We start from the raw sequence: 14591 nt of genomic DNA, 5'->3' as shown, positions 1-14591 counted from the left end.
GATTTAAATGGCTAAATTACCTCTGCAACATTTCTTGAAGTTCTCCAGAGGCCTAATAAACTAATCATTTGATTCAGGTGTGTTGACCCAGTGTGATATCTAAAACCTACAGGACACCGGCTCTCGAGGCCTGGAGTTAGCCACCCCTGCATTAGATACTAAAATGGTGTATTTTATCATCTTTACTCATATGATTGGAGCAGAATTGGCTGAAATGATTGGCCTCCTAGGCCTCGACCTTGGGCACTAACAATGAAGGTCAAGGTCAAATTATTAGCCAACCTAGGTACTCATGTCACCCAAGCCTAGCCTAGTTTTCAAGTTTGAAGACCATCCATAAACAATTGGGGGTAATGTAGGTATGTTTTTACTGATTTTCATATTTGGTGTGACCTTGATTTTGACATTGACCTGATTTTCACCAAACACTGGTATTTACCATCACACAAAATTTGAAAATGATATGTTGTACACTGTGGACACTACACTGCTAATAAACAGACAGACAGATACTCCCTCCTTTCAGAGGGATAATAGGAATAATAGTATAGTCTTTAACAGATTTTTGTTGTTACTCATCTGATAAATGTCTTTAATGTCTTAATCTTAATGTCTAATGTCGCTCCTGAGAGTGAGATATAACACAAGAAACAATAGATGTGATCATGTAGGAAAAAGCCAGTTAATCGCAAACTGTCAGTCAGTTTTTATTATGCTGTTTTAAAATGTTTTAGGAAATACTGCATTTCTGAACAGAACTGCACTCATCAATAACTGAGAGCAAAATCTGTGATACCACTGTGATCCATAGTCAAAATTATTACAAGCCTTTGACACATTGCTTTTTACACACAGATCTTCTTAAACTACCATACATAAACTCTAAGAGTAAGCATATACTTGAAAAAACAAGTTGGATTTAGGGAATCTCTTTAGGCCTAACCTGTAAACTCATTTAGCTAAAAATCTAATGTAAATATTTCATCATTTCTGTGTTGAGCTGCTCCACCACAGAGGTCCCTGCACTGGGAGAAAGGCTGTACCTCTTATTAAAACACAAAAATCAAATCCAAGAAAGTGCAGTACACATTATAGGACAGTAAACAATAAAAAAGCAGACAGAAAACAGGTTAAAAGCCAGAAAAATAAACATAAAAAAACAAAAATAAAAGAAGGAATTATCTAAAAAATTGAAAACATGCATATGAGATTACCTAAGTTCAAAATTCATGCTTTACACACTGAGCTATTTTCTGTTGATTAGAAGTGTAACAATAAATTTGGTTCAAAATGACCATGTAGCCAATGTCGTCATCACAAGATGACATGACTCAAGAATACTTGCGCAGGTCCTGTGGTTGTAAACCAAGGTCAATTTTGTATGGCTTTAAAAATAAATAAACACACCTTAAACTCAATTCTATATGCGGCAAGAAATGCAGGGAACCATGAGGTTATATTTCTCTTTTAAAAACATCTACTGTCACCTTTTCATGTTGCCCGTTGCCACAATCTTTTCATAAAGTCTCATAAACAGGTTCATATTCATTATTTTGACACATTTTCAAACTCAGTACTGTGCAGTATGTCCTCTATGCACATCATACACATACTTCCATTTGCAATTTGTATTACAAGTCATTACATACAACACAATTTGCAGTTTCTATACTATTACGGCCTTTTTCCCCCCGGGAAGTGTTTATTGCATATTTCAAGTCAATTTAGTTAACAGACACAAAAAAAGAAGAAACAAGAAAATAAACAGCTCGCAGACTGCAGGGCTCCAATTTTCACTTATTTATTGCTCCCAGAAAGTTACAGCTTTCTGGGAGCAATAAATAATTATTTGCTCATTTCTTCACACAGCACCTGTTTTGGTTTGGTTGTCACGTGATTCAATCACCTGATTAAAAGTTACAAAACTTTAGAACAGCTTCCAATAAAGGATTAGGGTTAGGCAGAATTTATCTTACACGCTTTTCGAGGCTGTTCCACTGCGATACTTATTGCAACAGAGTGAGTCGCTGAGGTAAATATTCATGCCGAGAGCTGGCGAGAGACATCTCAGTAAGAAAACTCTGCAAATGAACTTCTGTATACAGTAGAATGTATTATGGATTCTAGTCCACTGCTGCTGAATAATGATGTACGTAGGTAACATAATGCAGGTTTAAATCACAAAGCAAAAACCCACACAGGTTGTAACCAGTCTCGGGAGAGTGTACAAAAGTATTTCTGACATAACAGATGATGTTAGTACATAGCGGGACGCAAAATAGTCATCATAAACAATGCTGAGTGTTTTATTTATGAGGCAGCAACAGCAACTGGAAAGCAGTTCTATTTTCTCCAAACCTCACTCAAAGGGAACATACTTGAAGACAAACTGTGAATGGTATATGATTAGCAAAGATTTGTGTAAACCTACTCCCCAGACAAAAGGAATCAGAATAATCCAGGCAGGAGAAGGCCAAGAGCCTCAAAATTCACCTTCAGATATCGTCTTTTGATTATTTATCCAAACCATCTCACAATTATTGTCACGCAGTAAGCTGCAGCAGACAGAATCCATGAAATCCGTGTGATTAGACAGTTTAATGAGGAGCTGTGAGACCAAACAGTGTACCAAAACACAGCCTGAGGAGCACAACTTATTCCTTCTCAAATAATCAAGTTAACTGGAAACATGCCAATTAGAAGCCATGTTACCAGCAAACATGTCTTACAAAACAGCAAACCTCCACGCGTTTATTTAAACACCAGCATTAACCCTAACTACATCAGTGTACAACCTATTGGTCAATATACATGTTTTGACCTACTGTGTATGATGGTCTTGGAGCAATTTGGAAATAAACTTCTGTCTCTTTTTCACCGTGGAAACGGGAGTGTGTCTCAACACAAAGTAGTTTCACAACAGCACAGCAGCTGCTCTGTGGAGCTGCTTAATGAGAGTTCTTCTGAAATGGGCCCGATGATGAGCATAAAATATTTGCAATGTATCCATTAATGTACTATAAAGATCAGAGGATCTCTTTGATACACAAGGGAACTTAAAGTCATGAATCTCTGGTGAGTTCAAAATGGAGATTAAGTAATGACATCCCCAGGAAGTGTAAGCCACGGTGAATTTAGAAAGACATTTTTTTAGGGTAGAGTTTGTTTTTGTTTTTTTTTAGCTAAAATTAAAAGAAAAAGCAAAGGAAATCAAGATAAACTAACCAATGGACCTTCCATTTAGTAATGATGCTGAAACCTAACTAAATAGTTTTTTCTGCTTAAAATTTCTCATTTAGAGCTTTAATCTAACCATGTGCAAAAGTAAAACGTGAGTGAAAATGAAACAAAGCAGCAAGGAATGAGGAGACAAAAATCAAAGACAGGAACTAATTTATGTAAATGAAATTAAAGCGTAAAAGTGGCGTAAAAAGACAAAGACAGGAAGTACTGCACACAAAGGAAGTAAAAACAAAACGTGAAGAAGAAATGAAAACATAAAACAACAAACAACAAAGAGAACAGACACTAAACATAAACATAGATATCACAGATATGGGGAAAATGTGATCAACTCGTTTACCCTGAGCCAAGATGAACCAAAGAAACACTTTGGTCTAAAAGATCTATCATTATAAAGTCTTAACAAGATTTCTGTAGAATGAACCTCAATAAAGACGACCAACAACTGTCTCTTAGCCTGCCTGCCAATGAGCCAATCTCTTAATGCCTTTAACTCCTGTTGGAGGCTGTGACCAGCTGAGGCTGGTTGTTGTTCTTGAAACTTTAGTAGGGGACCTCACATCTGACCAGAAACCCCTTAGAATGACCAAATACTATTTTAAAATTAGTTTGATCAAAGTTTGATTTAAAATTTAAAGAAAAAATCTACTGTCGGGGCAGACCTGCTTATTATAAATATCTCTGTTGAGTTATGACTCAGAGAAACCGTACATGTTCTAAAAGCAAACTGGTTTATCTGATTTTAAAATGCACCTAGCCTCCATGAGCTGTGAGTCACAGCCCCTGCTGTCACTGTTACTGCTGACCATGTTGTGACCAGGGCAGTTCAGCAGGCTGGAATATAATATCTGAGTTCCAGTTATTTTTTAGAACATTCCCTCTGTACTCGTTTCTTCAACTCTCCTTCATCCTGCTGAGGAGGCTCTCCACTGTTTGGGAGCCTCTATTATACAGTATCCTGAGTTGATATGCAGAACGTTTTGTAAGTGAACAAAAATGTGAAATCTCAGTTTATCTTGAGGATTTGATCTTAAGGACCTTCTCTTTTCTTGTTAAAAGATAAATGGGAATTGAGGCTCAAGCTGGATGAATGCTGGTAGAGAGACACTCTGCTTTCACCAGATGGTGCTCATCCAATCCCAAAATACGCTTCATAAAATTCTCCAATAGGATTCTCAACTTGGTAGTTGTCCCACCTCTACCACCCAAAGCTAATCAACAACCAAAATGGAAAATGCATAAGTAATTCTGTTAAATGACTGTTCTGCACAGCTGAGTTCAATGACAGTTTCAATTGTGTGAGCTTCATTGGTTTGAGGGAGGTTTTTAAATGTTTTGGTGCAAATTTACCAAACTTTTAGAGTGTTATCCATCGTATCACTGGCTCCTATGGACAATGTGAGCATTGAAATTAAAGTTGTGGATCTTTTCAGATTGCTTAAGAACTCCTTTAGGAGATTGAACAGAATAACTGCCTGGCTGCCAAGTGGCAGGAATTGGTTCTAAAATGACTTTGTGTCCATTTGTGTCCATACAGTGAGTTACTTTTAAACTCTTTACACACCAAATTTGTGTGAATATTTTCCACTTTTCCACAATTCTTAATGAAGTGGTTCACAGTTTCACAGGACAAATTTGAAGCATTTATTTTTTTGAATCAAGCTTTATTTTTCCTGTGTATATAAACAGATCTGACCAATCAGACCACTGCATTTGACAGCAACTGCTCTTGTAACTCGAAACATACAGCGGTACTGAATATAGAATGATATGGAAATACTGCACTGACATCCTGAATTATGTACTAAAGCCATTGTGATAATTCAGCTCTTGGCTTAAACCATTAACTTCTCCCTGCTCCTGCCTTCTAATGACAGTTGGATCAACCTTAGAATTTCTTCCTTTTCCCGTTTAGAAACGTATGGATCAGCTCATCATCGCTTAATGTCAACTTTTTCCAGGATGAGGATGAATTTCTCACTAAAACGCTTTGCATCCAAACAGTTCAGAATTTTTTGCAGACAACGCGTTCAGTGCCAGGTCTGTATTCAGATTAAAAATAGTCTCCAGTTGAAGATGATTCCTACATCAGTTGCTCGTTCTCTATCCAAAAAAACAGACACCGATTTTTCTCTTGACCAAAGCTTAAATCTTTTTCGATATCTTCCTTTGACATATTCTCTGAAGTCTTTGGCATTTCCCTAATCCCGTGCTCTTTCCATGCAATCTTTGGAGTTTCTCCTGTTGAAGGTATGTTTACCAAATATCAGGCTGGCTTCGTGGTATTCGGTACCCTTATAGAAGAACGCTGCATGTCGTCCTAAGCCCTGGCATAACTTCCTGCTTAAAAGACTTAATATATTTTACCCTCGTAGGACTTAAGAATATGACCCTGAGGACATGGGTGTAGTCTGCAAGAGGGAATCTAATATGCTTTGGGTTAATTTGGCATTACATGTTGATTTTGGACTGAAATGAACAAGAACACCATCCATGTCCTTCATATGGAACAACAGAATGTGCACATGCAAACCATATTCCAAATCAGTGAATAATAAATTCTCTTGGCCAGGTCAGAGTCCAGGCTCAGATATTCTGAGGCACCGTGCTCCTCAAACAGATTTAAATGTTACTACTTCAGCTACATTCCTGTCAGGTGCCTGGGACTCCTGTGATTATGTTTATGCATTTTGCACTTCTGCTTCCTGCATGCTCATAAGCAAAACTTAACACAGTGCAATATGGCATTGAATAACATTATAGCGTGGCTGGGAGTGTTGAGGAGTCTTCTGTGAGTCATGTGCATTTTAATGACAGCCGAAATGAGGGTATTTTAATGGCACCGGGCATTTGCAGGTATTATGATTGTTCAAGCTCCTCTCTCTCTCTCTTTAGGTTAGGCCTCAGTGGTGGATCATTATTTCCAACCAAGAAGCTCTAAGGATCTCTGCGCCCTTTTAATATTAGAGTGAAATCTCAAAGCGACACGAATCATGTATTCATTCGTTTCCCCTCTATTCTTCCCCTCCGTCTCATTCAAAACACTTGCACATCTTGAGAAATTGCCCTCTTACACTGAAAAGATTTTTTTCTTGCACAATTGCAAACTTTAAAAAGGCAAGGTTACGTAAACATGAACTTGAACTCAAAGGGAAGGGAGTTTTAAACCCCCCAAACATACTAAACTGTGAGCAAACAAAAAGAGCCCTTCAGAACGGCATTTATCTCTGACTGAGTGACCCAGGAGAGCTGACATGGTTTCTAATCTGCAGCAGCATCTGGTGGCATCTCAGAAAGAGATTATAAAGGTGGACACGGGCAAGGATATAACAAATGAGGGAAGTGAGATGAAACTAACACTTGTTTTATGTAATTTGGCATTGACTTGTGTACAATTTCTGTTGGTGTGATAACTGCAGAGAAGGACCCTGTATTAGTGAGTGAGGCAGCTACCTTTGCACCTTTGAGGATCACTCGGGTGACTTAAAGTAGATAAGAGTGACCTGCACTTCATAGCCATTTTATTCTCTCATTTATGTAAGAATGTAACAGAATACATGTGTTACATTCTGATTTAAATAGAGTGTGGAAATCAGCAGGTGAGTTGATAAAGTGTATTAGTAGATTTGGAAAAACAAAACCAATTACAAGACTGGGAATTTCCATCCATTCTCTTTCACTTATTGATGCAGGGTGACGGGAGTGGGGATGGGGTGTGTGGGGATTAATTTTTTAAAATTTATTTAGCTGTGCTGTTAATATAAATGTGTGTCACCACAGGCTGAGGAAGAACAGCAAACCACATAGAATGTCACTGAAGTGACAGCAGGCAAAATAAACTTTAGCAACTAAGAACTAGAGACGGACCGATCCGATATTACGTATCGGTCCGATACTGACGTAAATTATTGGATCGGATATCGGAGAGAAATAAAAAATCTGATCCATTAAATATCAAAAAGGCACCTCACAAAACTTGCAACATGGCGTATCTCGGCCCATAATCGTAGCACGTCGGAGCAGTGTGCTCACGTGATAGAACGGCTGTGTGTATTTGTAGCCTCAAACCAGCATTTCATCTCTGAGGAAGTGATCCCAGAGAGCAGTACAGCAAGTGTGTAAGTTCATCTCTGAATGTTTGTAAAGCATTCCCACGTTAAGCTTAACAACCAATATATGGAGCGACTGCCTCTTCTCTCTCCCTCCCTCTCCTGCTGCTACTTCAATCATGAAACTGCTTAATGATCAGCTGATCGGCTTTTCTGTCGCGAGTCCGTCTCTCTTGTTTGTTTTTGGCCCACTTCGCACCAGAAAGAGGAAACCAGCGGCTGAACAACAGCAGCACGTTTAACCTTGAAAAGCTGTTGTTAGAATTTATTTAATATTACTTTCTACACCAGGATCCTTTTCTACATAGCTGACGGCAGGTAATTGTGCAGGGGCGGCTCTAGCAATGTTTTCCCTGCGCATTAACAGGAAAAAGGGGGCACAAAGACATACTTTTCTTTCTTATTCTCATTTAAAATATCTAGCTTTTAATAAATAATTATCTGAATCTTACACCCAAAGTTTTAATCTGATGTAAAATGTATAGAAGTCCATTATTGTATATATGGTAAATGGCCTGTATTTATATTGCGCTTTACTAGTCCCTAAGGACCCCAAAGCGCTTTACACATTCAGTCATCCACCCATTCACACACTGGTGATGGCCAGCTACATTGTAGCCACAGCCACCCTGGGGCGCACTGACAGAGGCTGCCGGACACTGGCGCCACCAGCCCCTCTGACCACCACCAGTAGGCAACGGGTGAAGTGTCTTGCCCAAGGACACAACGACCGAGACTGTCCCAGCCAGGGCTTGAACCGGCAACCTTCCGATTACAAGGCGAACTCCCAACTCTTGAGCCACGATCGCCACATAGTAACTGTTAAGTCTAATATACCCTAGTAAGCTATAGTACGTTTTCCTTTGGGACGATACCATTTGTGCAGTCTGCAATTCTGTTGAAGAAAGATGTTGAATCTATTTAATTATATGCATTTTTTTCCAACCTGCATCAAATTAAAGTTGATTACGTCGATTAAGAATCATGAGGTGGAGGGTGGGGGGGTGGTTCCCTATTTTTTTTTTTTGCTTGCTATTAGTTAGGTTGCTTAATATTTCTGCTAAGTACTCTTTAAAACATCAGAATAGGAAGGATGGAGTAGGTTTAAGTTTATTAGATTGATCAGTATTGCTGAACTATGAAATATTTTGGGTGCAGTGTATTTTTACATACAGGTATAACAGAATAGCTTTAGTGTTGTTGTTTATTTAAACTTGAGTATGAACTTATACAAAATGCAGCAAGATATAAAAAAAAACAGTTATTGATTAAAAAACACACTATATCGGATTCATATCGGTATCGGCAGATATCCAAATTTATGCTATCGGTATCGGTATCGGACATAAAAAAGTGGTATCGTGCCATCTCTACTAAGAACCAGATTTACTAAATAGAGCTAAACGTGTTTTAGCGTGATCTCCAAATAGCCTTCATAGATGTGGTTGGTTTCACGGCTTATTCACAAAAGTTGCACTGTTTACAATATCAATTGAAAAAAGTAAGAAATGGTTTTGTTTGGCTTAACTGAAGCCATTATGGGTAAATTGCATGTTGTAAAGGTTTGCAAATCAGGTTGCACGCTTAATTTAAATCTCTTCTCCTCAATAAGAGTGACCCAATTTGAAAAGATTATTTTTTAAGTAATGGACACAGCAGCTTGCAGTAAATTTTAAAATACATGGCTGAAGCTAAAGTTTTCCATACAAAACAAGTGCTCAATTTGCCCCCTCTCCAGATGCACGATACATGTCCATACAACAGTCAAACTCATCCCATACTTTGACGAACATGTTTCTTGGTTGCCAGTAGCAGTGGGATTAGTGAGTTTCAGTGGGATTCATAATTCACGTGGTTGCTAGTACCATGTGAATCTCTTCTTTCTAACAGCATTTGTTTTGATCACAAATGAAATCATATACAGGCAGGTTTTATCTTTCTCAATGATTTCATTTAAAAATTTTCGCAATCCTGTATTTTCCTGACTCTCATTCTGTGACATCACTGGGGCATCTGTCAGTTTTCTTGACTATTGTTGGTATGACAATGCTGCTCACTAACAAAGACAACCTAGCCTCCACCTCAAACAAAACCCTAACCCATAGAAGAGCCACAAGATAATCTCAGTTACTCAGTGGGGTCTGTCTCTGGTCCCCATCAACACCCCAAACCACATTTGAAGTAGACTGTATAAATGGTTGGCAAGAAAACTAAAGGAGTGACACATACTGTACACACAAGCAGACACACTTACAGAGACTCCATGGATTATTATTACAGACTCCGAATTAACATTTTGTTACAAATGCAGAGCTGATGTTTAATACTGGAAACCAAACCATGATCCTGAGACCAAAGTATTTGTCTAAAGCCTTCCACATTTAACAACATGTAATATACATGTACTGTAAAATGGATGCAATGTTATGTTTCACCAGCATTAACTGTTAATCAAATCACGTTTTAAATCTTGATGAAAAGAACAACACTTTTGCTCTGCATACACACGTGCAGTGTCAGATTAGTTTGGCTAACCTTAGTAGTGCTATCAGCAGAGCCTTGGTTTTATTCTATGTAAGAAAGAGACATCGCTGTCCAGAATATGGTTACACCGGAGACTGACTCATTTTTGGAGGCTCCAGTCCTGCTGTTACTTTAGTTTATGTGATGCAGACTGAGTTTATGTTTAACAAAATGTAAATATATAAAACATTTATGAGTACATTTCCATTCCTTTCCATTTGCAAAACCCAATGTGCACACTTCACTGTCAGAAAGAAGCTATTGTTGAAATTGTTTAGATGAAGTTTGAGGTTTGCGTATGTAGGCTGCTGTGCTTGAATATTCTTCAAGGCGGCTCAGAAAAACATTATTCAGGACAAAAGCAGACAGTGTAGAGAGCTGACAAATCCAGCCTAAATAACAAGCTCTTTTAAGTGCCGACAACCACCACAACAGCCGGGGGGCAAACCTGCGCTCTTCATTATTCTGACCCGTGCTCGGGTTTCACAAAAAACTTTACGTCAGCTTTACATTTACATTACTGCCTGACTGAATATTCTCTTGACTACATCACCCCCCCTGCATGCCACCCTTCCTTCCCCACATGTCTTGTTATCATCTTGTTGCTTGCTGTTCAAAAACACTAGCAAATAATGCAAAGTGACAACAGCAACTGGGGCTTTTTATTCCTATGGGTTTTGAGATTAAGCTCTCGGGATGTCATCCAGACCAGTGAAAACAATCTTCTTTACTGGAGGGGAAGGAGAAAAGAAAGAAAACGCTGACACTGTTGGAATGAAAAAGCGTTTAATGTTAAAAGAAGGAGTCTTTTTGTGTGTGTGTGTGTGTGTGTGTGTGTGTGTGTGTGTGTGTGTGTGTGTGTTCCTCACATGTCTCTGCAACAGTTCATCTGATCGACTTTAAACTCCACTGCTAGTAACAAGACTGCATTATGGAACTGTAGGTCATTCTGGGGGTTCTTGTTGATGTTAGACTTAAGGTCACAGTGATCATTAGGGATGGTCATAGCCATTAAATTATACAATGAAAATGTAATTGTTTACTTTTTCCTCTGTTTTTTCTGGTTTGTGTGTTTGCAGCACCTCTTTTAGACCACTTTTACCAAGTGACAGCCAGAGACGTCTAGCAAATACTCGCTAACTGGTTGGGAAATACACATTTTCCACTACTTAATTAATAAAGATGCTGAAAAGCATGTATGTGTGCACAGGTCTGCCGTATTATAGACAGCATATAAGTCATGTGAAAGCATGGGCAGGTAGGTGATCTTCCAAAAACAGTCAGTTAGCAGTAAAAACTGAGCAGCAATTTTGCTTGCTGCACTGGAATGATGTAAAATGTTCAGCTAACATAAACCACTCGTCTCTACTTTTCATTGGAACAATGCAGCAGTGTTGTTAAGGGGACATGTTTTTCTATGGAGGTTGAGTGCTCAGTGAGTTATAGAAACAGACTGGTGTGCTACAACTGCTGGAACTGGATTTATGGGGCGACCATGGCACAGGGGGTTGGGAAGCTCATCTGTAACCGGTTCGATCCCCCTGCTCTCTCTGTCCAGGTCGTTGTGTCCTTGGGCAAGACACTTTACCCTACTACCTACTGGTGTTGGCCAGAGGGGCCGATTGGGCGATATGGCAGCCTCGCTTCTGTCAGTCTGCCCCAGGGCAGCTGTGGCTACAACCGTAGCTTGCCTCCACCAGTGTGTGAATGTGAGAGTGAATGAATAGTGGAATTGTGCCTAGAAAAGCGCTATATAAATGCAATCCATTATGATATGGCACATTAACAGTGTGGGTGCATCAAATTCCTGCTCCCATGAGGCCACTGGAGCTAAATGCACCCAATAAAGACAATGACAGCAATTCCACCAAATGACAGAAGCTGAGTCAACATGCAGTGGTGGTTAAATGCTTGTGAAATGATCATCGTGCGATTTGAAGTTGAGCAAATGGGGGAACAAAACTGTGTCTGTGACTTGAGGTCACAAATACATAGTGGGGCCTAGTCAAAAATGCACATTTTCTTATCTACCTCTGCTGATGCTAAAATCCAGATGAAAGCAACACTGCACTTGGTTCGTTGTTGCAAAGCATCAGACTAAAGCTGCTAGCGAGAAACATAAAACACATTGTAAGAGCTGAGATGCTTGGTTGTGCCCAGAGCGGCTGGTGTGTTGGCGGGGGTAAATGGAGAATGATGGTCAGCACAGAAATAATCTCCATGATTCTCCTCCTGATTGCCTCACGTCTGAATTCCCTGTGCCATGTCTTTTCCTGATCCACTAATCGATACCTACACACCCCCCACCCCCAAAGTCTTCCCACTAGCTGACAGCAGCCATGCCTCTTCCAGCCCATTACATGCTGTAATTGTTTCTTTATTTTCCTCCCGCCGTACTGGCAGTGTTACCACAGTGTGGCCTTATGTCACCCTCTGGACCCACAGAGAGCATAAGCCCGGATCAATTGGCTTCCCCACAAAAGTCCCAACATTCTTTTATGGCTAACACGTTATTCACAAGTCACATGTCACGGTAACTCTACCTTTTGCCACACAAAGCACACATGTAAAGGTCAGCTGTCAGAAGGAGGGCGAGAGTCAACAAACCCTGGCATCTAATGTTACGAGACATGACTTTAACATCCTTTTATTAGACTGACTGCGGGTATTGTCCCAAATTATAAACCAAGGGGAAATTTTACTATCAAACAATCCTGATGTTAACAGTGAGTTTAATTTACTGCTCAATATACTCCAATGAAGTTGCATGCATGCTAAAACCACACCGTATAACCATACTTCTATGTTTAAGCTGATAGTGTAATGCAGTTAATGCTGCGTTCCGTTCTTTTGACATTTTTATAGTTTTATCGCTCTAAGGACTTCAGACTATAAGATAGAATGCAAATGTTGAGGCAAATGAGAACAATCTACACACCAGAAAAGCTGAAAGCAGGTGTTTTTATTTATTTCTTTTCTCTATTTTGTTTCTGTCCACCTGATGAATGAAGTTTGACTGCCTGTGAGCGCTGGATGTTGGGAGACTCTTGCTCCTTCAGTTCAGGTTACTGCTACACAGGTTACTCAGGTTACTTGCTGGAATTAGTTCCAGTGCAAGTGAAAGAGTTGCGATCTGGCGGAGAGGTGGTTGTTAAAAGGGGCTTGCAACAAAACAATTATTGTCTGGGTATGGTGGTAGTGGAAGGAGAGGTGTGATTTTTGGTGAACTGATGAACTGTGCTCTGTATCAGCAAGCAGGCAAGAATATTCCCTGTTTTTTTTACCCTGTCCCTGAAAACACCTGCTTACATAGACTGTTAGAAAGGCTCTGCAGAGATAACTCGAACAACGTAGTTGGTAAAACTGGTCACTACAAGCAATACCTGTGTATCAACCAATTCACTGTTAATTTAAAACCGTCTTTTTCTTTCAGCTTTAAGGTTGAAAGCAAATTAGGCTTACAGATTGTTGAGACTTTATATAAAAAACAGACGTAGCCACTGTAATGTTGCCTGCTGGTTCTTGATAGCTGCTGCCATTGTACTGTTTTTTTCAGCGTGAGAAGTGACCATATCCAGATAAACTACATGAGTACAACAGATACCTGTTTCTATGTTCACAAATAACATAGCGCAGAAATGCTTTGAGTGCATTCTTCTAAGACGGTTATTACTGCAATGAACTACACAGAAAGACTAATTGTTTTTGAAATCCTCCTGAAAGGGGCAGCATGGTGACCCTTAGCACTGTTGCCTCACAACAACAAGGTCCTGAGATCAATTCCACCATCAGGCTGTGGTCTTTCTGTGTGGAATTTGCATGTTCTCTTTACATGGGTTCTCTCCGGGTGCTCCAGCTTCCTCCCACATTCCAAATACATGCAGTTAGTGGGGACAGGTTAATTGGAAACTCTAAATTGCCCATAGGTGTGAATGTGAGTGACTGTGACTGTCTCTATGTGTTAGCCCTGCGACAGACTGGCGACCTCTCCAGGGCATACCTCGCCTCTAACCCTTGCAACTCGAAAAACATGAGACAGAGCAGGAATATGCCAATAATAATGCAAACCCTCAATGCATTTTAAATGGTTATGCCATTAAAAAACATTAACTCATAATAGCTGTTTAAAAGTGCTAAAGCAGCAATAGAGGCCAAAACCCATTTTTGTATTAGGTCTTAACCCTTTATTTACCTTAGTTATGCCCATTTTGCTATAGAGGGAAAATCAAACGCTTCCTGAAAGGACTGGAGTGCTTTCCTTTTATAGTCAAAATTACAAAATAAGTCTATTTACCAAGAATGTATCTTGGTAAATAAAGCATTAATTATATATTTTTTTATCCAGCTGTAAAGTTATGCATTTTAACACTGGAGTATATCAGTAATGACTCGCTCACAGCCTCAAGTGGCCTGCAATTTTTGTTATTTCTGCATTTGCTTCATTCTGGGATACGCAGGCTGTTGTGCGGTTGAGATTTATGCATTGGTTGTATTAGCTCGTTAAAAAGCAGATGGCTTCTGTGAGGGATGAACCAGAACTCAAGGAACAGGAATTTCCTCCTGTCACCTCAGCACTGAAGACATTTTTTCACCAGGTGTCTACACGCATCTGTTGGAAGTGAAGTTGCGTGGATAAACGAATTATATTTAACCATGTAAACAACAGAGCAGTATGGTGGGCACACTGTTTGTGTAATTCCTTTATCCTATATACTG

The 14591-nt window shown here is 39.5% G+C and overlaps 1 protein-coding gene across 4 annotated transcripts in view; it reads right to left on the bottom strand.

Annotated features, from left to right (window-relative positions):
* Nucleotides 1-14591, bottom strand: part of LOC309719077 (netrin receptor UNC5D-like) — a 309431-nt gene that overhangs the window by 33820 nt on the left and 261020 nt on the right. The window lies entirely within an intron of this gene.

This window comes from Aulonocara stuartgranti (genome assembly GCF_965226115.1).
Source record: "Aulonocara stuartgranti genome assembly, chromosome: 12".
Lineage (NCBI taxonomy): Eukaryota > Metazoa > Chordata > Actinopteri > Cichliformes > Cichlidae > Aulonocara > Aulonocara stuartgranti.
The sequence above is the reverse complement of the archived record's forward strand: the minus strand, read 5'-3'. Positions and strand labels throughout refer to the sequence as shown.